The following is a 25,509-nucleotide window of genomic DNA, read 5'->3' as shown; positions in this document are numbered from 1 at the left end:
AACAGAGTAGCAAAAGAGTGGAAGATCACCAGAAATCAGGCCACCAGGAGGCTGCTCAATCGTCTACAGAGAGAACTGAAGGTAGCGCTCAATGAGCACAGAAACCAGCAATGGCAAAACCGCCTCACAGCTCTCAAAGTAGACGACCACACACTATGGCAAGCGACAAAACAGTTTACAAAACGACGCGCTAGGATGCCGCCACTGCATGGCGAGCGGGGACTGGTCTACAGCCATGCTGGAAAGGCCAACGCCCTCGCCGACTCCTTCGAGAAGCAGTTCCAAGCGGCAGAACCCCAGGATGACGAGCATGAAAGAGTGGTCCGTCGTCAACTGGCTGTCTTCCTCAATGCCGAGGAGGACCCAGAGGACGAACCCATACTTTTTGCCCCCGAGGACGTGGCAAGAGTAATCAGGTCTCTCCCTACAAAAAAGGCGCCAGGGCACGACAGTGTCACAAATCAGTTAGTCAAAAAACTCCCACCCACAGCGATCACACACCTCGCGAACGTCCTCAACGAGATTACTCGATCCCGTGTTTTCCCAGCTTGCTGGAAACATGCGGAGGTGGTCGCGATACACAAACCAGGGAAAGACCCTCTATTCCCGCAACACTACAGGCCGATTAGCCTCTTGCCAACTCTCAGCAAGATCTATGAGCGCCTCCTGCTAAGACCCATACAAGAACATATTACCAGAGAGCAAATTCTGCCGGATTTCCAATTTGGCTTCCGACAGAACCACTCTGCCCCACAACAGGTCATGAGAATGGTTGAAGCAGCAACAGAGGGCTTCAACCACAGAGGCTACTGCGGGATAGTGCTACTGGACGTAGCCAAAGCCTTTGATTCAGTATGGCATAGAGGGCTACTCTACAAGTTGTACACACAAGGGTTTCCTGGGAGCATAGTTCAGCTGATCAAGAGCTACCTCACGAATAGGACTTTCTCCGTCAAAGTAGAAACTGCCACCTCCACCAGAAGGCGTATTCGTGCTGGGGTGCCACAGGGATCGGTCCTGGGGCCCGTATTGTACAGTTTGTACACTGCGGACACACCGATGGCCCCCCTGGTGCACACCGCACAGTACGCTGACGATACAGCCTTCTACACAAGAAACGCGAACAAGGACCTGGTCATCCGTAGGCTACAAAAGGTTTTAGATAACACAGAAACTTGGGCCCGTCGCTGGCGCATCACAATTAACTCTGAAAAGACGCAGGCAATGCTGATTACCCGCAGGCTCGGAAGGCGCGATCCTCCTCAACGCCCCCCCTCCACCTTCACCTAAATGGAACCCAACTCCCCTGGCGCAGAACCGCCAAGTACCTTGGCGTAACCTTGGACTCTCGTCTTACGTGGAAACCCCACATAGACGAGGTCCACAGGAAGGCCTGCGCCAGAATGTCCATCCTATATCCTATCCTGAACTCAACAAGCTCCCTTCCCTGCCCACTAGCATTAAATGTGTATCAGGCCCTGATCCGGCCCGTAATGGAGTATGCGTGCCCTGTCTGGGGATACGCGGCGAAGCAGCACCTGAACAAACTCCAGAGGCTGCAGAACCGCGCCCTCAGAAGGGCACTGCGCTTACCTCTTGGATTCCCTACAGACGACTTGCACGCCGCAGCCGAAATCCCACTCCTGAGAGAGCGTTTCCAGGATCTGGCAAGGGCCTTCTATGAGGGTTCTTCCAGATCCAGAAACGCACTCATCCACTCCCTAGGTCGGTATGACATGTCCCGCGATAAGCACAAGCGCCCTATGACGATCTTCGACGACTAAGTCGAAGAGAAAATCCCTACACCAAATCCATCATCCTGTTCCCTCCCATATAACAACAAACTTCTCGCCCACCTCAGGCAAGTACCAGACACACACACAACAATCATCACAAATCACAGACACCAAAAACTACAGAAAAAATCACACACACACTTTCACAGAGGAGTAAAAGCCTAAAGGCTACAGACTCCCCCTCACACTTCCCCAAAGAGGGGAAAGCAAAAGATGAGAGAGAGAGAGCATCTCGACACTTCGCTTGAAGATGATGGGTACGAAACCCTTCGAAACGTTGCGAGAAGACGACGCCTTTACTCGGCTGATCACCCGAGAAGATTTCACGAATGGAATACGCCGAGAAAGTCTCAAATCACAGCTAAGAGAAGTTTTAAAACACTCAGTTTAAAGATACTTCTTGTTGGAATAACAGTGGTTATTATTTCATGTGTTACATACTCGTCGTTAAGAATTTCCAATATCGAGTTGTGAGTTAAATGTTGAGCTTAGATACGAGTCTAATGATAGACAGGGTTTGAGAGACGATGGTAAAAAGAAGAAAATTAAAATACTTCCACTTGATAGCTCGCTGCAGTTGTTAATGTGTTTATCTTGGGACTTCTTACTATTCTCCTCTACTCAAGTGAAGTCATACATTCTAATTACACCGTGCAAAACGTAAACTGTATGGAATAGCTAATTCTTACCAGTTCCAATGCGCTGTAACAAACGTAATGAAGAAAACTGAAACTTAGCTTTGGTTTTTGTTTTAGAGAACTTGTCATCCATAATGGAAAATAATATAAATTTATTATCAAACGTAAACTGTATGGAATAGCTAATTCTTACCAGTTCCAATGCGCTGTAACAAACGTAATGAAGAAAACTGAAACTTAGCTTTGGTTTTTGTTTTAGAGAACTTGTCATCCATAATGGAAAATAATATAAATTTATTATCAACGTATAATGCTCAGTTCACTTAGTATTGTTGGAGGTAGAGATTTAATTTGTTGTTATTTTTGTTCTAAAGTGATTTTTACAGAAATCATGCAAAATTTTGTAAAGAAGGCCAGGCTAATAAACAATTGAGGAAAAAATTACCACGATTAAGTAAGCCAAAATTCAAAAGAGAATCTTCGTTGGCCCACTGATGTGAGTACTTTTCACAACAAGCAATTTGATGAAATGTTATATGGCGATGAGAAGGTTCGCTGAGAAAGTTTTTAAAAACGTTTATTTCAGTTTCTTAGAAAACAGGAGATCACGAAATAATGAGGAGCTTGTGGATGAACTGTAGTCATGTTATGAAGAGCTTGGGCAGTAAATCGCAAGCTTGACAAAGTTATTATTGTATTAACCAATTTCCTAATCGTAAACTTTTCCAGGGTATACCGACGCTTAAACAAGTATATTGATAGTATAAAATACTACACACATTTATGAAGCTGGAGTTAAATTTTTCTTTTAATAGCTATTTTTCATCGTATTATAGCTAAATAAATGCAGAAACGCTAAATATCAGTAAATTACAAATTTCTATAAACTCTCGTTGCAAATTTTACTGTTATTATCATTTTCTTACTGTATTTGCGCCCAATTTGTGGAAGTTTGCCTATACTAACATAAAATAAGTCACTATTAGGACGTTTCTGTTGCGTAAGTGACTTGTGCGTTATGTATGTGTGCGTGAGTGCAATGTTTTACGTGCTATATTAATAGTGATTTTAAGCGCATTCCGTCATTCTCGTATTTTGGTACATAACAGTTCCGTGTCAATTAATTTATCTTCCCAGAATTGCTTTTTTTATGTGTGAAATCTTATGGGACTTAACTGCTAAGGTCAGCAAAAAAATGGCTCTGAGCACCATGCGACTTAACTTCTGAGATCATCAGTCGCCCAGAACTTAGAACTACTTAAACCTAACTAACCTAAGGACATCACACACATCCATGCCCGAGGCAGGATTCGAACCTGCGACCGTAGCGGTCACGCGGTTCCAGACTGAAGCGCCTTTAACCGCACGGCCACAGCGGCCGGCTAAGGTCAGCAGTCCCTAAGCTTACACACTACTTAACCGAAATCATCCTATGGACAAACACACACACACCCATGCCCGAGGGACGACTCGAACCCTTGCCGGGACCAGCCGCACAGGCCATGAGAAATGCTATTATTGATTTTACCAGTATGCATTTTATAGTCCCTTCTACTGTCGTCAGTTCTTGTGCTGCTCAGATAACAAAGCTCATCCACCAACTACAATGTCTTATTTTTTAATCTAATTTTACTAATATGTTTCGGCTACAGACCGGTACCATTGTTTTGCTTTTGTTGATGTTCACATTATAGCTTCTTTCCACGACACAATATCACTAGTAAACCTTGGAGTTTTTATTTCGTTCACCTGAACTTTTAATTCTTGTTCCAAATGGATAAAATAAGTACATGAAAATTTTTAACTGGTCAAAAGGTTCTCAACTTGTATGATCAATGTCGAATAAAATCTCAAGCGTTCGCGAGGGCTAAGAGTGATTAAGTCCCTGAAGACGGTGATGGAGTTGGTTTATCGAAAGCTTGGGATTTTATCAGAATTTGAGGCGGGAAGTTAAGCGACAACCTGTTACCCAAGGACTCCGTCGTCAGAGGCTTTGTAGCCAAAATGCTTACCTTCTCACTCTCGGCATCGAGTGCAGATGTAGCCTCGTCGAGCAGCAGTATCTTGGGGTCCCGGACGAGCGCCCTGGCAATGGCCACGCGCTGCTTCTGCCCTCCAGACAGCTGCGTGCCCTTCTCCCCCATGCGCGTGTCGTAGCCCTGCAAAAACACACCAAGTGCTACTAACAAGTCCTAAAACAGGGGGTGCTCGTTCGGTTTCACTTGTTTCGTCACTCTTACGATACTTCAGGTGATGAGTAAATCAAGTGAGTTGTTGTGTTGTGGTCTTCAGTCCTGAGACTGGTTTAATTCAGCTCTCCATGCTACTCTATCCTGTGCAAGCTTCTTCATCTCCCAGTACCTACTGCGGCCTACATCCTTCTGAATCTGCTTAGTGTATTCATCTCTTGGTCTCCCTCTACGATTTTTACCCTCTACGCTGCCCTCCAGTACTAAATTGGTGATCCCTTGATGCCTCAGAATATTCCCTACCAACCGATCCCTTCTTCTGGTCAAGTTGTGCCACAAACTCCTCTTCTCCCCAATTCTATTCAATACCTCCTCATTAGTTATGTCATGTACCCAACTAATCTTAAGTATTCTTCTGTAGCACCACATTTCGTAAGCTTCTATTCTCTTCTTGTCTAAACTATTTATCGTCCATGTTTCACTTCCATACGTGGCTACACTCCAAACAAATACTTTCAGAAACGACTTCCTGACACTTAAATCAATACTCGATGTTAACAAATTTCTCTTCTTCAGAAACGCTTTCCTTGCCATTGCCAGATGCAAGCAATCAGGTTACCTTCCATTCGGAAAGTGGATGCACTGAGCGACTGTATGCGACGTATAAATTATAGAGTGGAGCAATCAGTTGTCCTTTTTAGATTTTATCATGCAAATCCAGATTTCGGCTAGTAGCTAGCCATTCTCAATGCGCTATTTTTTATTCTCAATGCATGTATGTCCCTGTTGTTCGGGCATTGAGAATGGCTAGCTACTAGTCGAAATCTGGATTTGCATAATAAAATCTAAAAAGGACGACTGATTGTTGCACTCTGTAATTTATAAGATGCAAGAAAGGTAACTGAAATACCGATTAACATCAGTTTTCATCGAAGAAGCCTTACCATCGGGCTGGAAGTGAGGAAGTCGAAGAAAAAAATGAGCCATCAAGAATGTAACTACTTAGCATGCAATTCGACTCAAGGAGAAAATAAGGGAAACATGATTACTAGTATTAATTTATCCATAACAATAATGTATGAGCTCCGTGGTTGTGAATTAAATTACAGGAAGAAATGGAGCAACCATCCAATTTTATTTAACTTTATTTATGAGAAGTCGGCACATTGAATGCTGTGGTGAATCAGTTTACTGGTGAATCTCAAAGTGTGGATGTTACTCCATATAAATGAGAAACAAGGAGCTATAAGTTGCAGACAAAAATGTAGTCCTGATGAAGCATACGTATTATGCTTACTGAAGATACGCGAAACCCTAAACGCGTCTCGGAATAAATAAATTTATACGAAGGTGGTCGGCTGACGTATTTTTGAAAGTGATTAGTAATAACAGCAACGAGGATGTGGAAAAGCAACGTTGAGGACGGTACACGAAGAGAACAGAGTAAACGTTTTTAAGTCGCGGGAGTTGATATGAAGCGAACAACATTAAGCAAACATAGAATCCTTCTGTTGCAAAACGTTGGTCTAGAACCAAGTAAGAATTATCCCAAACTCTTTGTCACGAAGCTCACATCTACAATACTAAGTCATTAAATGACAGAAACTACAGCGCAGCTTTGACACAGAAATAAATAGCATGTTGCTTTGTGAGACCAACAGTATTTCTTCTACAACGTACCACTAACATGTGGTAACTAGATAGTATTTCACTACACAGTAATCCGTAAAATATGAAAATGCTTTTGATTTAGTGGTCCGTACGCGTATAGCCAGGTGTCACTATCATCTCATTTACTTATTTTAGTTAGAATGAGTGTACCCATATGAGGTCACTGTCAGAGTGAAGGTTCAGCAGAGAAGCAATTATCATCATCGTCTCTTCACTCTCGTCATCATCTACTTCAAGGTAGCCACATTTTCCTTCTGGTTATTTTGAGAGTTGTCATTTCTGCTTACATTTTTTTATGTTCTTCTCTTTTTGAAAAGATATTCAGTACTCTTTTTATGCCTTTATTACCAGTGTGATCCAGTGAACTGCAACCTCTGATCCCTCTCACAATCTCACGGCAATTAATATCATACAATACATGTTACTTAATTGCTTACTTTGCAAGTAGGCTGTTTAGGTTTTTATGTTGGTAGCTCGACGTAGCGCTCGAAATTAAAATCGCTAACTGCGCTGTGTGCAGTCTGTAGCTGGTTGGACTCATTGTTGGATCTTATTTGCTACTGTAGTGTTGAGCAGTTGGATGTGAACAGCCCATAGGGTTGGGCAGTTGGAGGTGACCCGCAGCAGCGGTGGATGTGGGAAGAGAGATGCCAGAGTTCTGAGATGGTAATATGAGCGGACGATCTGGACGTGTGTCCCTCAGAAAAAGGAAATTTGTTAAACTGGATGTCACGAACATATATATTATGACTTTTGAACACTATTAGGGTAAATACATTGTTTGTTCTCTATCAAAATCTTTCATTTGCTAACTATGACTATTAATAGTTAGTCCCTTCAGTAGTTAGAATCCTTTATTTAGCTGGCAGTATTGGCGCTCACTGTATTGCAGTAGTTCGAGTAACGAAGATTTTTGTGAGGTAAGTAATTCATGAACGGCATAGGTTATTGTTAGTCAGGGCTATTCTTTCGTAGGGATTATTGAAAGTCAGACTGCGTTGCGCAAAAATATTGTGTGTCAGTTTAGAAATGATCAGAATAAGTAAAGAGAAAACAGTCTTAGTACGTTCAGTTTCACTCTGGAGTTTGAAAATCAAGTAGTAGAAGTTTTACCAGCACAATCATTCTTTACATTCAAAAGGGGAAGTTTCAACTTTCGTACATATATGAAACCTAGGAAACGCAGAAAGAAGTAAAGATAGAAGTGTAGTTTCTTACGAAATCTTAACTTGACGTTCATTCAAAAAAAAACAAATGATCTTTTCTCACATAATGAATCCTATTGAGACCTACTTTAAATCTTTTTCTCTCACAATTTCTCAATGTCTACTGAGTCTGTTACGTCATTCTCAATGTTATTGGTTGAAATCATGGAAGTGATATCAGAAAGGCACACGTTCCCTCAACTGTAAGTCGATACGAACACAGCTAGCACGGCTGGTGTCCTCACCTGCGGCAGGGAGGCAATGAAGTTGTGTATGTTGGAATTCTTGGCTGCAGCGATAATCTCCGCCATGGGAACCTCCCTGGAGTTGTCGTCGTACGCGATGTTCTCCGCTATGGTCCGGTCAAACAGCATCGGCTCCTGAGACACGATGCCCATCTGCTCTCGCAGGTTCGCCATCTTCACCTTTGACACGTCTCGCTCGTCCACACGCTGCAACAGAAAATCTGCATTGAAGAAAATGTGATCCATACTAAATGAAGAGTCATGAAATTGTATGTGGTACTTGTTATCTGGAATCGTCGAACCTATGTATGTAAAAGCGGTTTTACAGGTTGTATTATATGTCAAGATACGTGACTGTTATGTGACTTCAGATATTTTACTTTTATCTTTTCATGTAATGGGGAGAATGTGTGACGCCTTTGAAAACAGACTGCGATGCCGAATAAATGGTCACAATCTGTAATGCGTCGAAGGCCACCACCCCTCAGAGTATGTTGTCCCTCTTTATCTATGGGTCTTTGATTGTAATTTTTGTAACTGGATATGAATGGAACGTTTTTGAATGGAGTCGAGTTTATCAGATTAGCTGTTCACTCTAAGGTACGAGGCTTGTTACATAAAAAAATGTATTGCAGACTGAAAGAAAATGTAATATTTGCTCTGGAATTGAGCGTATTGAAGCAAATTAGTTTTATCTAAAGAATATTCCAGACAGTGCACCGCAAAGAGAAAGACAGGGCAGTCAGGTCTGATTTCTCTTGCATTATCCCGCTCAGCCACTGTTTTGCTTTGCTTTCCGAAAATAGCTGATGTAAACAAGTGGTAGAGCACTTGCCCGAGAAAGGCAAAGGTCCCGAGTTCGAGTCTCGGTCCGGCACACAGTTTTAATGTGCTAGGCAGTTTCATATCAGTGCACATTCCGCTGCAGAGTGAGAATCTCATTCTGATACAAACAACATTAAGAGATCTGATCTTCTTCTTTTTCTAGTTCCTTCGCATCGGCTCAGGGTCGACATGGTTAGTAAAAGGTTTGACAAGGTTAATTTAAGAGGTGGCCAGATACCGTTCCTATCGCCATCTCGTTACCTCCTGGGGCAAAATATGTATACCCCTTCCGTCTGTTTGTCGTGTCATGCATGGGATAGTGAGCGATAGTTTTCTAAATGTTTTCGAATATTGTAAGTGAGGCATGACATGAGAACCAGACCGGTATTTACCTACTTGTATGTGGTAAACCGTCTAAAAACCACTTCCAGGCTTTCTCGCACACCGAGTCTCCTTTACTCACCACAACTCCAGCATTGGCGTCGTAGAACCTCTCGAGCTGCTGTATGCAGGTGGACTTGCCGCAACCAGAGGGCCCCACCAGCGCCATCGTCTGGCCTGGCCGCACATCCAAGTCCAGACCACGCAGCACCAGGCTCCCCACACGGGTAGGGTATGCGAACTCCACACTCGAGTACTGCACCTCACCGCGGCTATCCTGTATACAAATATACCCTTATTGTACTGCTGTAGAACATAATTCAGCTAATCATCCAGAATTAAGTTCCATTTCAGTCGTAAGAACAGAAAGAGTTACAAAAATACCGACAACTAGCAATATATGTCGAATGAAAGAAGTTTACTGTTAGCAGTCATTGTTTACTTATATCTACAACGCGTTTCGAAGATTTAAGTCTCCATCATCAGGTAGATTTACATGCATTAGTACGATATATGAGCGTGTTGTGTTACTGTGTTCGGGTAACTTGTAGCACTTTCTCCAGTTGTTACTGGCTCCTTTCTCCATCATAACATATCACATGTAAACTGTCACATTTTGTTTACAAAATATAACTTTTTGCATGTGCTGTCTTACGACAGAGAAAGGAGCCTGTGACCACTGGAGACAGTGCCACAAGTTACCCCAAAATCGTAACACAATATACAGGGTGGTCCATTGATCGTGACCGGGCCAAACATCTCACGAAATAAGCGTCAAACGAAAAAACTGCAAAGAACGAAACTCGTCTAGCTTGAAGGGGGAAACCAGATGGCGCTATGGTTGGCCCGCTAGATGGCGCTGCAATAGGTCAATTGATATCAACTGCGTTTTTTTAGAATAGGAAACCTCATTTTTTATTACATATTCGTGTGGTACTTAAAGAAATATGAATGTTTTAGTTCGACCACTTTTTTCGCTTACTGCTAGATGGAGCTGTAAAAATAGTCACAAACGTATAAGTACGTGGTATCACGTAACATTCCGCCAATGCGGACGGTATTTGCTTCGTGATACATTACCTGTGTTAAAATGGACCGTTAACCGATTGTGGAAAAGGTCGATATCGTGTAGATGTATGGTTATTGTGATCATAATGCCCAATGGGCGTGTGCTATGTATGCTGCTCGGTATCCTGGACGTCATCATCCAAGAGTCCGGTCCGTTCGCCGGATAGTTACGTTATTTAAGGAAACAGGAAGTGTTCAGCCATATGTGAAACGTCAACCACGACCTGCAACAAATGATGATGTCCAAGTAGGTGTTTTAGCTGCTGTCGCGGCTAATCCGCACATCAGTAGCAGACAAATTTCTCGAGAGTCGAGAATCTCAAAAACGTCGGTGTTGAGAATGCTACATCAACATCGATTGCACCCGTACCATATTTCTGTGCACCAGGAATTGCATGGCGACGACTTTGGAAGTCGTGTACAGTTCTGCCACTGGGCACAAGAGAAATTATGGAACGATGACAGATTATTTGCACGCGTTCTATTTAGCGACGAAGCGTCATTCATCAACATTGGTAACTTAAACCGGGATAATATGCACTATTCGGCAACGGAAAATCCTCTATGACTGCAACAAGTGGAACATCAGCGACCTTGGCGGGTTAATGTATGGTGCGGTATCATGGGAAGAAGGATAATTGGACCCCATTTTATCGATGGTAATCTAAATGGTGTAACGTGTGCTGGTTTCCTACGTAATGTTCTACCGATGTTACTACAAGATGTTTCACTGCATGACAGAATGGCGATGTGTTTCCAACATGATGGATGTCCGGCACATAGCTCGCGTGCGGAAGAAGCGGTATTGAATATCATATTTCATGACAGGTGGATAGGTCGTCGAAGCCGCAAGTTCACTGGATCTGACGTCCCCGGATTTCTTTCTGTGGGGAAAGTTAAAGGATATTTTGTAAGTAGGCTGTTTATGTTTTCTTATTGGCAACGTTACGTAGCGCTCTGTATGAAAATCACTGGCTGTGCTGTGTGCAGTCTGTGGCTAGTTTGCATTGTTGTCTGCCATTGTAGTGTTGGGCAGCGGCAGCTGGCTGTTAACAGCGCATAGCGTTGCGCAGTTGGAGGTGAGCCGCCAGCAGTGGTGGATGTGGGGAGAGAAATGGAGGAGTTTTGAAATTTGTAAAAATGGATGTCATGAACTGCTGTATATATTATGACTTTTGATGACTATCAAGGTAAATACATTGTTTGTTCTCTACCAAAATCTTTCATTTGCTAACTATGCCTATCAGTAGTTAGTGCCTTCCGTAGTTTGAATCTTTTATTTAGGTGGCAGTAGTGGCGCTCGCTGTATTGCAGTAGTTTGAGTAACGAAGATTTTTGTGAGGTAAGTGATTTGTGAAACGCATAGGTTAATGTTAGTCAGCGCCATTCTTTTGTAGGGATTTCTGAAAGTCAGATTGCGTTGCACTAAAAATATTGTGTGTCAGTTTAAGCACAGTCATGTATAAATTTTTCAAAGGGGACGTTCCATATGTCGACCCTTAGCCGAGGATACCTCACTGGACTCTTCTGATTTTTTTCTTGTAGTTTGTGTAATTGACTGCGACCCCACCGTTTTAGAGCGGCTGCGCGCACCTTCTACAAGAAAACACTGCGGTAGCATAACGTGAAAATTCGGGTGCTAGCCCAAAAAATTCAGCGTACACGATTGTCACAACATTAGTGATATTGACAGACTGTTATGGCTTGGCACCTAAGAACGAGCATCTCGGAAATGGCGATGTTGGTCGGCGTGCTACAGTCATGAGTATTTATGGGAAGCTGTTAAATCGCAGTAAAACCACGAGTAGGGGAGCAGGTACTCAGTGTCCACGCCTTAACACAGATCGCGCATCGGAGGCTTGCCTGCATTGTATAACAGGACAGGCTGCGATCACAGGCAGACCTGACGGCAGAGCCTCGTGCTGATGCGCTCATCGCACGTTGTTGAAGATGGGTATCAGAAGCTGACGAACCCTACATGTTACTTTCGTGACACAATGACATCTTCATCTACGGCTATAGTGGGGACGGAATCATGAAATTGGACTGTGGATCAATGGAAACGTGTTCCCTGGTCGGATGAATCACGTTTCTCGTTACCCCAAGTCGATGGTCGTGTGCACAACTGTCCCAAGTTCTGCTGAAAATAAGATGTACCATTCAGAACCGACGTCAGATATATTTGATGTCTTGTTTTGATCCTTAACAGTGCAACCAACAGTGTCTCCGTGTAGTTGACTAAACTTCGCATAACAGATTTCATAATGTCCACCTCCACCCTCTCTCCTTTTCTCTTACAGATTTTTTCCTCACCTAGCGAAATTCTTACTTCTGAGTTTTTTTATGTTAGCAGAGAATGAAAAATTGTATTTCCTTACTGGCTGAAACGCTAGACACCGCAGTTTGGTGCAAGAGTTTTGAAAAGTTTGTTATACATTATCAATATCGCTGTGAAAATACAGCTTCTGCACGGGGGATAAATTGCACGGGAAGAAAAAGTTTGGGTTCTACACAGTAAATAAATTTGTATAAATGTCCAGCAGTGTTAGCAGTGTTTGAAAGCTCTTACTCACCCACTTCTCGTGTGTGGCGTTTGGTGAATCTGTGATTCTAGGCTGTCTCTCCAGCAGGTGGAACGCGTTAGAGGCCGCCTCTATTCCTTTCTGGAAATTGGGAGCGAATGAGAGTATATTCGCCACCATACCAGTGCCCATAATTAGAGTGTGTGACACCCTGGAAAGAAGAGACGATTTTAATGGAACACATAAACAGGAAACGGCTACGCACAGTGTCGCTAAAACTGCAACACTCAAAACTAATAGTCTGGTATTTTTGTGGTAAGGTCTTATGGGACCAAACTGCTGAGGTCATCGGTCCCTAAGCTTACGCACTACTAAATCTAACTTAAACTAACTCAAGTTAAGGATAACACACACACACACCCATGCCTGAGGGAGGACTCGAACCTCCGACGGGGGCGAGCAGCGCGGAACTAATAGTCTGAATGAACACAAATTCAGCAGAAGGGTGTACCCGCAACAAGTGATTGAAGCTACAAAGAGAGACTCAAAACAGGTACTTCTTGTGCGAAAAAATAAAAAATCCCTCAGCGTAACGCCTAGTTTAGTAGACGTAAACTAAATGGAAACATGCAAAAGAGGCTGTAATATTTCCCACTTCCTGCCTTGGACTCCCTCATGATGATCGGTGGTGCGAAACCGAGTGAATATTATGGCGTCTCAGTTGATTAAAATTGCTGTTTGTTAACAAAACGTACAGCTGACGCCGTGGATAATTTGCATACAATAAATATTTTGCATCGCATTGCGCACGCAGAACTCAACAAAAAGTGTATCCTAACAAATTTCCTCCCTCTCGCAGTCTTGCAACTTCCAACACTTCTGAGAGCTCTTATCATCTCCTTTGAATCACAATTTATTGAATCTCCTTATATAATAAAGGCATTTTGACGAGCGCTAACATCAGAATTAGGAAAAATCGTTAGATAGAACATATCATTTGAGGATTAGTGCTTCAGCGTACTGCATAGGACGTCTTTTTTCGAGGACACGTTTCATTTGCATACTACTCAGAACTCATTATCAGTGTATTGCATTAAAAATAAAATGACACCAAAAGCAGACTGACAGTCTTGTTGCTCACACGCCTAGGAAAAACTTTAAATGTGCCTTCCACGTTCCATAAAACTACGTGTCTGGTGACTTCGTCAAATTCCAGCTTTGCCCACGGTTACCATAATACTAGCAGTACCGTGAAACAAGAAACAGTATTTGTATATTTTGCTGTCACATGTTCCTCAACTACTGTGATACTTTTCTGTTACGCCGTCGCCAAGGTAACCCCTGCGGGTCTGCAACACATCTAACACGACACAGGACCGAGGTTGCCTATGCCCAAAGGTGTAAGCAATGGTAAACATCGGCTGTTTTGGAAACAGACATTCCGCGTACTACTTCCTGCAGAGGGAGTTAGTGATGTCCTGCAGAAAGTATTACTACACCTGATTGGCTAACCAATACTATTTAAAGGCTAGAACCAGCACCGGCCGTCAGTTCACGCCGAATACCGACCTCAAGGATGTCCCCACGGAAGACTACGTCTTCACCATCGGAACAGGACTTGGAGTTAAGTGTATGTGTGTTACAACGACCTCTCGTGCGACACTTAGAAGTTATCTTTTATTGCCTCTAGTAGGAAATTCTTACTGGCTTTGTGATTGTGACTTTTCGTTGTTATTCAGTTATTTCCATGTAGACTCACGTAAATAAAAGTTGTGTTCTAAAAACGTTAGAATTGTCAGTTACAACATCTTCTAAACCATTTCTGTGTTTACTAATCTTCTTCTCTTCATGTACCTAACTCGCCGGAAGTTATCAATAATAATTTTTTAATTTCCATCGCCCTCTATAGTTTTAATATTTTTACGCCCCTTTCTTTACACATCCTGTGAAATCTTGCATTCTACGTAGCATAATTCATTCATTTGTTTTAAAATATTCTTTACAACTCCGATATTTAGCTGGTTACTTTACTCCCCATGTTTGGTATCATTTCAATTTTTTTCCTTTTTTTTTTCAAAAGTATGGTTCAAATGGCTCTTAGCACTATGGGACTTAACATCTGAGGTCATCAGTCCCCTATACTTAGAACTACTTAAACCTAACTAACCTAAGGACATCACACACATGCATGCCCGAGGCAGCATTGCAACCTGCGACCGTAGCAGCCGCGTGGTTCTGGACGGAAGGGCCTAGAACCGCTCGGCCACCGCGGCCGGCCCATGTTTTTTCCTGAAGTTCCTTGCCGACTTGGGACATTGTAGTGACCGATTTTTCTGAGTGCTTCTTGCTTATACACAGAAAGGTACTATCGCCATCAGCCTTATTTTTAATATGCATTCCATTTCAGCCGGCCAGTGCGGCTGAGCGGTTCTAGGCGCTACAGTTTGAAACCACGCGACCACTACGGTCGCAGGTTCGAATCGCGTCAGGAATCCACTACTACCAGAACTACATGCAGGCTTCAGCAGCCGACGACTAGCGCCTGCCCGCAGCATTTGGTCACTCATTCATTTCATCTTCCCTACACGATTCGTGAACAATGTTTACTTCAAATAATTGTTGACATCGTTGACGAACGCAGCTACTGCACTTCATACATTTTAGTAAACAGCAGTCCAGATCGCATTAAACCTCTTATTTTTAACTCTGGTTACCTATTTAGGTATATAAGACCATCCTCAAATCAGAGTTCCAAATAACCATCGTGACCAGTACCAGACGGTACTACACTCGGCGTCTTACATCTGGAGCTATGGTTTGAGGATGAACTTACAGGCCGAAACCAGCAACCAGAATTAAAAATTTATTGCGATCTGGACACCTTTTTATTAAAAATGAAGATATCTAATTCACTGTAATCCATTTAGCTTATTCTTATAAGACAGATGCAATGGATTTTGGGAAGACACGAGTTAACCTACAATAACAAAGGAAATACGAGTGGAATGACATCAAGTGACTACAATGTCATACACTATACCATCGCTGAAAGGTAAATCTGACACCACAGAAAACGTGCGCATAAGACCCAAACATATCATCAAGGATGCTAACTGGGATGCACTAAGAGGGGTGTTTCAGTGTACGGTAAGTCCATCACGGTAAGCCCGAAGCTCTAAAAATGTAAAGAAAATTCTTATTAAACTGTTCACACAAAATTTAATGTGCTCGTGCCCCCTATTTAGGTATTGCAAATTCACCATATTGGCTATCCACAAAGTAATATACACTACTGATTTATTTTTTACTCTCAAGCTCCCTAAACATACTTTCCACATACTGTGTTTTATGTGGAATATGTTCGCAATATGGAGTTCACCTCCTGCATAATTCCTTCTGCTTGAGCAGGTTTATGTTCAGTTACCAATTCTTATCCCACTTTGTGCTTCTGTATAATCCACTGGATTTCCTTTTCTACAGCTTCGTTTGTTGACTGGAGGATCGTGTACAATATTACAAAGACTTGTTCATGATCTCCCATCTGCATCTCACTTTCTGCCCTTTCTATCACACCTGGTTCAATCGAGAAAACCAGCTCATTCTTTCCCAGGATCTCTCTAAGGTCATTCATTTCGTAAGTTAATTAATTTGTTCCACAGAACATTTGAACGATTCTTTTGTCTATATGATCTAAAACAAGCCAGTTTACAGGATATGTGCACATGATTAGTGTTAAGATTAATGGTGTAGGGAAGCAGCCTACTCGCGCTGTAATAAATTCACATCAGTTTCCATTGTGTGCCAGCCAGTCTGCTGTAACTAGCTCTGACGTCATAAATGTTGCGCAATACCTAAAAAATCAAGCAAATGACCTAAAACTTTTCTAGCATGTCAGGAATAATACTAAATTAATGTGTGTTAAATATCAGTTCGATAAATTCAGCCATTTTTGAAATTTGGACGTTTTTCTGAAAAAATCATTGGCGCAACAGAAAAGAGCTAGAGACTTCAAAATTTATATTTAGATTCATCTTTCATAATGATTTAATAAAAACAGTACTTTGGATTTTACAGATTAAGACTTTAGTGGAAATTCATGATTTTCTGGTTTTCGTCTCAAAACTGAAGGAAGCAAGATAGATTAAGTAGGCTAATAAATAAGGCTAGGATGTTTAGATTTAAATAGGTTGGAGGTCCGCTATGACTATGAAGATGTGAAAAGTTTCTTTTGAATACCTATAAAATTATAGCGATAGCGGATCTCAAAAGGGCCAGTTCAGAGCTCATCTGCTGCGTGCAGCGTAATTTAATTAATTCTCTCGCCCAAAATAGTTAACTTAGCCACGTCAAAATTTTATTATCAATACTTACCTGCGTGCTGAATGCACGTTTAAATTAAGAGCTTCATCGGCCATCAGCAAAAGAAGCAATAAATTATTATGGAACTTGAAGTGGTGCGTTACTAGCCCAGCGGCTAGTCGGGAGAGCCGATTTGAACAGGCGTTCTCTTAGCCGTCTGCACCGCGGCTATATATATAAGAGCGCTGCGCGAGGATGGAAGGCCCCAGTTCTCTCCAAACGCTGAATAGCACGTCAGCTGTGTCGGGAGTCGCTTCGCTCGGAAGCACTGCTACAAACAGCCTCGGGTGCCGTATTAAGTTACTAGAGATACGCGGAACCGTGAAAGCATTTCAAGTAAAGGATTAATTCTGAGATGGTTTGCTTTATCTAGCTTCAGTTTGCGTATTGTCGTATTTTCACGTGCCGTCGCGGGATAGACATTCTACCAATTATTATAGCGTGGCGTTTGATTAAATATTCTCATCAAATCTTGGCGAGCATTCTTTTAACATTTAATTCGGACATTTATAGTTGCATCAGCGCATTAGACTTTGAACTGCTCTGTTAGTTAGGTTGTAGGGATACTTGTGTTTGTTATCAGTGAATGTCAGAATATACTCAACTATTTTGGAAAATCGTTTTGATTAGAAATCCCGAACAATCTCCTAATTCCTCAGAGCTATAAGCTGCAGCTATAATGGTATTCTCAGATGAAGTGGGCACTAGGAACTCTCTTTACAGGCTCCACGTTTTATTAAATCACTTTCTGGGTGCTAAAAGGTAAATAGAGAGCCAGTGTTGAGAACGGCGAAAGACAGCATTAACAACATTTTAAAAGCCTGAAACTGATTCAAACATTTTGACATGCAAAAACATTTGTACAGCAAATTTAAATATTACCGAGTTAACCGCCGCCCCACATATGGTGCATCGGCCGGGAAATGCAGTGTTTTTTCCAACATTTAAATAACAATTTATTTTTACAACTCACTCGCCGCCCCACATATGGTGCATCGGCCGGGAAATCAACTAAGTGAAAGTGATTTTTAAATATTCGGATTCGCGAGTGAAATGCGACACGCAACTGAGTACAGAACAGTGAATGTGTTACGAGTGCATGTGGGCGACGCCATTGGATTAACAACACATCTGCATTGACGGAGCTGGCACTGAGTCTAACGGTGCTGCCGGCATCGCGAGAAGACAGTTTTGCCGTACCGCAGTCGTCCGCTGGAGCAGCCGGCGCAGCGCCTGCAATTGCGGGCCACGCAAACCCACAACAGCCGTCGGAGAGCCGTCTGCAGTTCAACGTCCCACGTCGCATCAGGAATCCTGGTACGCCGCGTCGGCAACGCCATACGTCGTGCAGAAGGAACTAAGTTAAGTGAAAAGCTGTTAAAAATTTTACTAACCTGCACTAAAAGACTGTCTGCGATGGAACCGCCAAAAGAAACTGAGGTTAAACTTAAATCAGAATCTATGTCTGTTAAAGGAACTGTAAATCCAGACAGCGGTTCAAGTGTAAATATGCATGAAAGTAGTAATGTTAAAGTGAAATATGAAGTATTGTCTCCTGACAGTAGTGTGGGAAGGGGTAATAATTCAATAGTAGAGACCCCTGTACTAAAGCAGAAAGTAGAAATTGTAAATTTATTGGATGATTGTTTCTCTGATGAATTAAAAATGAAACAGTCTTCAGAGATGGTAGAGTTTAAGAAGGAGAAGTTAAATATGACTAATCAATCAGAAGTTTCATTTAGTTTTGACGATTCTGGTGTTGGAGCTAGTTTTTCGTCACCTGAGTGTGATAAAAAGCCAGCTAGTGAGCAACCCAAAGATGCTGGGGCTGTTGATTTAAATGTTATATTACAAGCAATAGCTGCCAGTAATGCTGAATTAAAGTCTGAAATAACTGAGGTCAAAAGCAGTAATGCAAAAATGACAACTGATTTAAAATCTGATATAATTGAGGTAAATAACAGGATTGTGGCCAGTCAAACTAATTTTATTAACAGATTGGAGATAATGGACGATACCTTCAAGGCTGGTTGCAATAAGTTGAAAGAGGATCTAGACAGTTTGAATTGTAAAATTGATTACAATCATGAGGATATTAAGAAAAAAGTTGCTCAACAGTTTTCTGAAATGTATAAAACAGTTAAATCCGAAGTTGCTGAGGTTCGCAAAGACTTCCAAATGGAAGATGCGAAGCTGGAGCACAAGTTAACAGAAAAGATCGAGGCGGAATCTGAACTGTGCTCAGATAGATTTAAAGATGTTAATATTAAAGTAAACATATGTCAAGCAGACGTAGATGCAATTAAAACTGATACTACTCATATTGTACAAAGAGTAGATAATGTTGAAATGAAAGTAGAAAATATCAGTACTAACATTGCTAACATTGAAAGTAAAGTAGCTTCAGTAACTTCTGGTAATGGTAATATACAACAAGTTGTAGCTGCAAACGCCGCTTTTATCTGGTGTCGGCAGTTCTTGCGATTCGATCCAGATAAAAACATCCACCCGCTAGATTTCTGGAACGATTTTGAAGATGTGATTCCACCAACTTGGTCTGAACGAGAGAAAATCTCATTTATTAGAAGACATTTAGCAGGTGACGCCATGCGTTGGTCAGCTGATGTTATGTTGAAGTGTAAAACATTAGCGGAGTTTAAAACAGCTTTCATTAATGAGTATTGGTCTAGCAATAAGCAAAATGAAGTGTTAAGAGAATTTTGGAGTGGAAAACGCTTCAATACAGGAAAGGAATCAATTAAAGAATTTGCTAGGTCATGGATTTCACGTTTGTCACATTTGGACGAAAAGCTGAAACCTGATATGATTACACTAGGTCTTGAAGCCAAACTGCCATGGTATTGGCAAACTAGAATTATATCTGCCCCTAGAGACAATCTTGATCGTTTCATTGAATATTTGGAACGTGTAGAACGTGTTGCTGCCAATGAGGAGCAGGCACGTAATAACAGAAATGCCAATAACAATAATAGTAATTTTAGGAATGAACAAAATGGCAATGTAAACATCAGAACAGTAGGTATTCGCCATCCTAAAAGAGGTAGGAATTGGGGAAATAATTATCAGAACCAACAATGGCATTCAAATGACAGTAATGTTGTTCCAAACAGAATTAAGCAGGTAAACAACAGCGCGGAAAGCAATGCTATGCCAGCTAACTATAATGAAACTAGAGGAAACAGTAGTAGGCCGAGGCAGGAAAACTAGTTCCCGTCTATGAGGACACTGGCGCTCACCAGGCGGTTACTTTTCCTAAGCCAGTAGTTACGGGGATTGGTAAGACAGATCAGAATACTCAAACTGAACATGTGGATGAAGAGTCGGTAGCATCTAAGGATACAATAGAAATATTAGATCACTCACAGTATTTGATAGATACCGTGTTAGAGACGCTTTCTAAGTGGGAAGAGAAAGAGAAGGCGCAGCAGTGTAACGATAGGGAAGAGCTACAAAATACTGAATTGACAGGTGAAGAAGCAGAAGAAATTCATGCTTATATTTACGATGAAGATGATGTGCTCTTATCTAAAGTGCCTGTGCAGGATGTTGATAATGTACTAATAAATTTAGGACAGGAGATAAGTGAGAATGTAGAGGGTAGGCTGTTGAGGGTCGATGAACCCAGTAGCTGTGACCAGTTGTCACTTGAGAAGGAAACCGACGATAATGGTGAAAGTGGTTTAGCTGTAACTAGTGTTATGCCGGGTCTGGAGACGCAGAATCGCTCAGACTACAGTAATTTGGGTTATGTTCAGCAAACTAAATGTAATGAAGTCGTGCGGTGTTTCGATTTAAAATTAATAGACCGACTGGAAAAGGCAGCTGAAAATGTAATTCAGGAAACCCCTACACACTGTGACCTAAATGTAATGAAGACAGATGTCAATCACTTTAGTTGGAGACAAATCCAAAAGGAACTACTAGATGAATTTGAGAAACCACCTGTACTACCTAGAATAAGCCACCCTATAATAATAGTGAATATGTTGGGTATCAATGTACGTTGTCTCTTAGACAGTGGAAGTGAGGTGAGTGCAATATCTCAGTCCTTCTTTGATGCATTACCTGGTAAAGACAAGCTTACAGTAATGAGGGTATCAGGACTAAGAATAATTGGTGCTACTGGCAAGGTGTCAAAAACGGTAAAGCAAGAAGCTTTGCTGCCCTTTAACATTAATGGTAATTTAGTTGATCATCCATGTTTAATTGTAAACAATCTCAGTATTGAGGTTTTAATTGGCATAGATTTCTTGTCAAAATATCAGAGTGTTGTGGACTTTGAAAGAAGCCAGTTAAAAATGGTCTTACCAATAACCGGAGTAATTATAGTTCCTTTTAGTGATAAACATGTAGTAACTGATGATGAAACTTGGGAGCTGCCTATACGAGTTCTGAAAAATAGGAGGTATTGGGACGAAGGTGTTAATCTTAGTAACAGTAAGTTGAACACAGAAGAAGAAGAAGCAATTATTTTAGACAAAATAGAAGCTAAATTGCAGGAAATCGATAAAATTTCCGCCAATCAAAAGGAAGAACTGAGACAGGTTCTAAAAAGGCATCATAAGGTATTTTCAGATCGACGTGGCGTGGTCAAAGGTTATGAATGATTGCTGTAGGGAGGAGGTTGTTCTGTAACCTCTACACAGTGTGGCAGCTGTGCAGTCCCAGCTGTGTGAGATCTTCTTTCCCTTTCAGGTCTCACTCATTCTTCATCTTTCCTATCCACAAAAATTTCGACCTCTTCTTTCTAGACATGAAATTTTTCTGTCATGGCTATCAAGCCATGAGTTATGTAACCATTCTATCTACCGATTAGTGAAGAAAAATACCTAATGTGACAAACCTAATAGTGACAAACAATAGAGAAGTATGATGTAATTAAGATACAATGTATTTGAGTAACAAGTATGTATAGAACCCTGGTACTATGGTAAGTACAAAGTGTTGTTTTATTGGAAATAGTCCACCAACAGTAATTTAAAAAGATATATGAATTCATATACAAGCAGGATCTGAAGTGGTAGTGAAACCTAGTGTATGCATTAGAGCTAACCAAGAAATAGTAAAAGAGATTGCTTAGTGTTAGGAAAAATATGCAGATAAGTTGTAAGATTAAACTCACCTGGTGTAGCAAGGAAAGGCAGTGTAATAGAATTGAGCAGTGTTTGTGGTTGAGACGTGAAGGACACGTCCCTGAAGTATTTATAAGGTTGGAGCTGGCCATTATTTTAGTGTAGTGTGTGACAGGATACACCTACACGTATTGAGGTTATGAGTTGGAGGCGTGAATGCGACCATAGGTACCCTTATGTTAGATGAGACAGAGCAGCTCATGGTGTCCTATAGGTTTAAGGAATTTAGCATTACGCTCGTCCACAATTACTTGATGCACTTTAGTGGTAGGTCTGAGAGAGACTACCTGAGGTTTCAGCGTCCGATCGAGTGGAAATGGATTGCCACGTGAGCAAACTGATCAGCTGCAATACACTATGAATATGAAATAAATGTGCTATCCTATGCTTTAAATATTAATAGAGTGAGTGTTAAATAAGTACATACACTAGCAAAATAAATAAGTAACATAATGGCAGACGTGAAACATTAATTTTAGCTCAGCATAAATACACTTCAAAGTAAGTAAGTACCTAATTGCAGATGTGGAACTAACACAACAGCAGAGGACCAATAAGTGGATTTTGTAGTCAACTAAACGTAGTGTGTTTTGAACACTCAGAACGGTACTGTTACCAAAAGTTACTCACATGTACAAAGAAGCTGAGAAAACAACCACTAATCATACTCATACTATCTCTAAGAATAAGGTAATTGAAGATGAGTCAGTTAAGTGCTTAAAATACAAATGTGTCAGGAATGTACCGAGCATTGTTTCAGTGTTCCGGCCCAGAAATAATAAATTAATGTTAAATAGGATTCCTGATTGTATGCCTTGAGCATAAATTTTCTCTAGTAAGTGACTAACGGCGTTCTGAGCCTTTTGTTTACCGATTTTATGACATTTAAGTAACCGCGAGAGTAATGTTGAAAAAGTTCTGTTAACTTTGTTCCAGCAAAATATTGAAGGATAAAATGTATATATACCCATTTCATTGTGACCCACCCTTAGATATTAAGTGAACAGAGTCTGAGGCACTCTTTTTGTTTGTTCTACAGGACAAACCAGATAATGGCAGCCTGGTAGCTGCGTGAAAGTGTGGAGTGACTTGGACACAACTCACAGTGACCCCTCCCCTTTCCCCCATGTAATTTAGAGAGAACGTGAAGGACGCACACCATAGCAACTTCCCCTCCTCTACCCTTGTGAATGGAAGTGTAGGGCGCCAGCCAAAGCGGCTACAACCACGTGTGTAAAAATTATTTGTGAACTTTTCTTTCAGGTTTAGAAAAGACTGCTAAGAGATAATCATCTGTTTATATATCATGTTATTTTCTTTGAATTGGTGTATGTAAAAATGTATTTAATGTATTTAATGGATCTAAGATTTTTATAAGTTTTCAATTCGTATGTGTTTGTTTGTCTAAGGCAATATGTATGCCAAAATATTTCATTGACTTTGCTTAAAATTTTGAGTAACGACATTGTTTAAAAGACAGTGAACATGCCCAAAATTTAAATAATTAATGTAGGTAATCAGTTTTCTTTAATGTTTCTACATGTTTATATCTCAATTTTGATTTTTTTATAGGGAGTTAAACTGTACTCTTGCTTCCCTTTTTGTAATTAAATTTTTTATATTCATTAACATTCATAAACAAAAAAATTTAAGTAGAGAGTGATGTAGGGAAGCAGCCTACTCGCGCTGTAATAAATTCACATCAGTTTCCATTGTGTGCCAGCCCGTCTGCTGTAACTAGCTCTGACGTCATAATGTTGCACAATACCTAAAAAAATCAAGCAAATGACCTAAAACTTTTCTAGCATGTCAGGAATAATACTAAATTAATGTGTGTTAAATATCAGTTCGATAATTCAGCCATTTTTGAAATTTGGACGTTTTTCTGAAAAAATCATTGGCGCAACAGAAAAGAGCTAGAGACTTCAAAATTTATATTTAGATTCATCTTTCATAATGATTTAATAAAAACAGTACTTTGGATTTCACAGATTAAGACTTTAGTGGAAATTCATGATTTTCTGGTTTTCGTCTCAAAACTGAAGGAAGCAAGATAGATTAAGTAGGCTAATAAATAAGGCTAGGATGTTTAGATTTAACTAGGTTGGAGGTCCGCTATGACTATGAAGATGTGAAAAGTTTCTTTTGAATACCTATAAAATTATAGCGATAGCGGATCTCAAAAGGGCCAGTTCAGAGCTCATCTGCTGCGTGCAGTGTAATTTAATTAATTCTCTCGCCCAAAATAGTTAACTTAGCCACGTCAAAATTTTATTATCAATACTTACCTGCGTGCTGAATGCACGTTTAAATTAAGAGCTTCATCGGCCATCAGCAAAAGAAGCAATAAATTATTATGTAACTTGAAGTGGTGCGTTACTAGCCCAGCGGCTAGTCGGGAGAGCCGATTTGAACAGGCGTTCTCTTAGCCGTCCGCACCGCGGCTATATATATATAAGAGCGCTGCGCGAGGAAGGAAGGCCCCAGTTCTCTCCAGACGCTGAATAGCACGTCAGCTGTGTCGGGAGTCGCTTCGCTCGGAAGCACTGCTACAAACAGCCTCGGGTGCCGTATTAAGTTACTAGAGATACGCGGAACCGTGAAAGCATTTCAAGTAAAGGATTAATTCTGAGATGGTTTGCTTTATCTAGCTTCAGTTTGCGTATTGTCGTATTTTCACGTGCCGTCGCGGGACAGACATTCTACCAATTATTATAGCGTGGCGTTTGATGAAATATTCTCATCAAATCTTGGCGAGCATTCTTTTAACATTTAATTCGGACATTTATAGTTGCATCAGCGCATTAGACTTTGAACTGCTCTGTTAGTTAGGTTGTAGGGATACTTGTGTTTGTTATCAGTGAATGTCAGAATATACTCAACTATTTTGGAAAATCGTTTTGATTAGAAATCCCGAACAATCTCCTAATTCCTCAGAGCTATAAGCTGCAGCTATAATGGTATTCTCAGATGAAGTGGGCACTAGGAACTCTCTTTACAGGCTCCACGTTTTATTAAATCACTTTCTGGGTGCTAAAAGGTAAATAGAGAGCCAGGCCAGTGTTGAGACGGCGAAAGACAGCATTAACAACATTTTAAAAGCCTGAAACTGATTCAAACATTTTGACATGCAAAAACATTTGTACAGCAAATTTAAATATTACCGAGTTAACCGCCGCCCCACAATGGACATACTATTATTTTAGCCCTACTCATGCAACTACATTTAATTTTTTTAACTGGGAGATAATGCAGATATTAAAGCGCAAGAACTGACAGTGGCTAAACGTAGAGCAGTGGAGGCATCGATACCTGTTGGCAGAGGTCTTTCTAAAGTAGTATCTTGCATCTGTACTGGGGCACTGCAGAAATTAATATGTGAAAGAAGAAGGGTCTGGAAGCTATATCAAAGCAGGATGACGCAAGAAGAAAGAGTCCGAAGGTTGCATAGATACAA

The 25,509-nt window shown here is 41.1% G+C and overlaps 1 pseudogene; it reads right to left on the bottom strand.

Moving 5' to 3' along the window:
• Nucleotides 1-25,509, bottom strand: part of LOC126176242 (ATP-dependent translocase ABCB1-like) — an 88,149-nt pseudogene that overhangs the window by 7,733 nt on the left and 54,907 nt on the right.

This window comes from Schistocerca cancellata, chromosome 3 (assembly GCF_023864275.1).
Source record: "Schistocerca cancellata isolate TAMUIC-IGC-003103 chromosome 3, iqSchCanc2.1, whole genome shotgun sequence".
NCBI classification, from domain to species: domain Eukaryota; kingdom Metazoa; phylum Arthropoda; class Insecta; order Orthoptera; family Acrididae; genus Schistocerca; species Schistocerca cancellata.
This window is presented reverse-complemented; position numbering and strand designations above follow the sequence as displayed.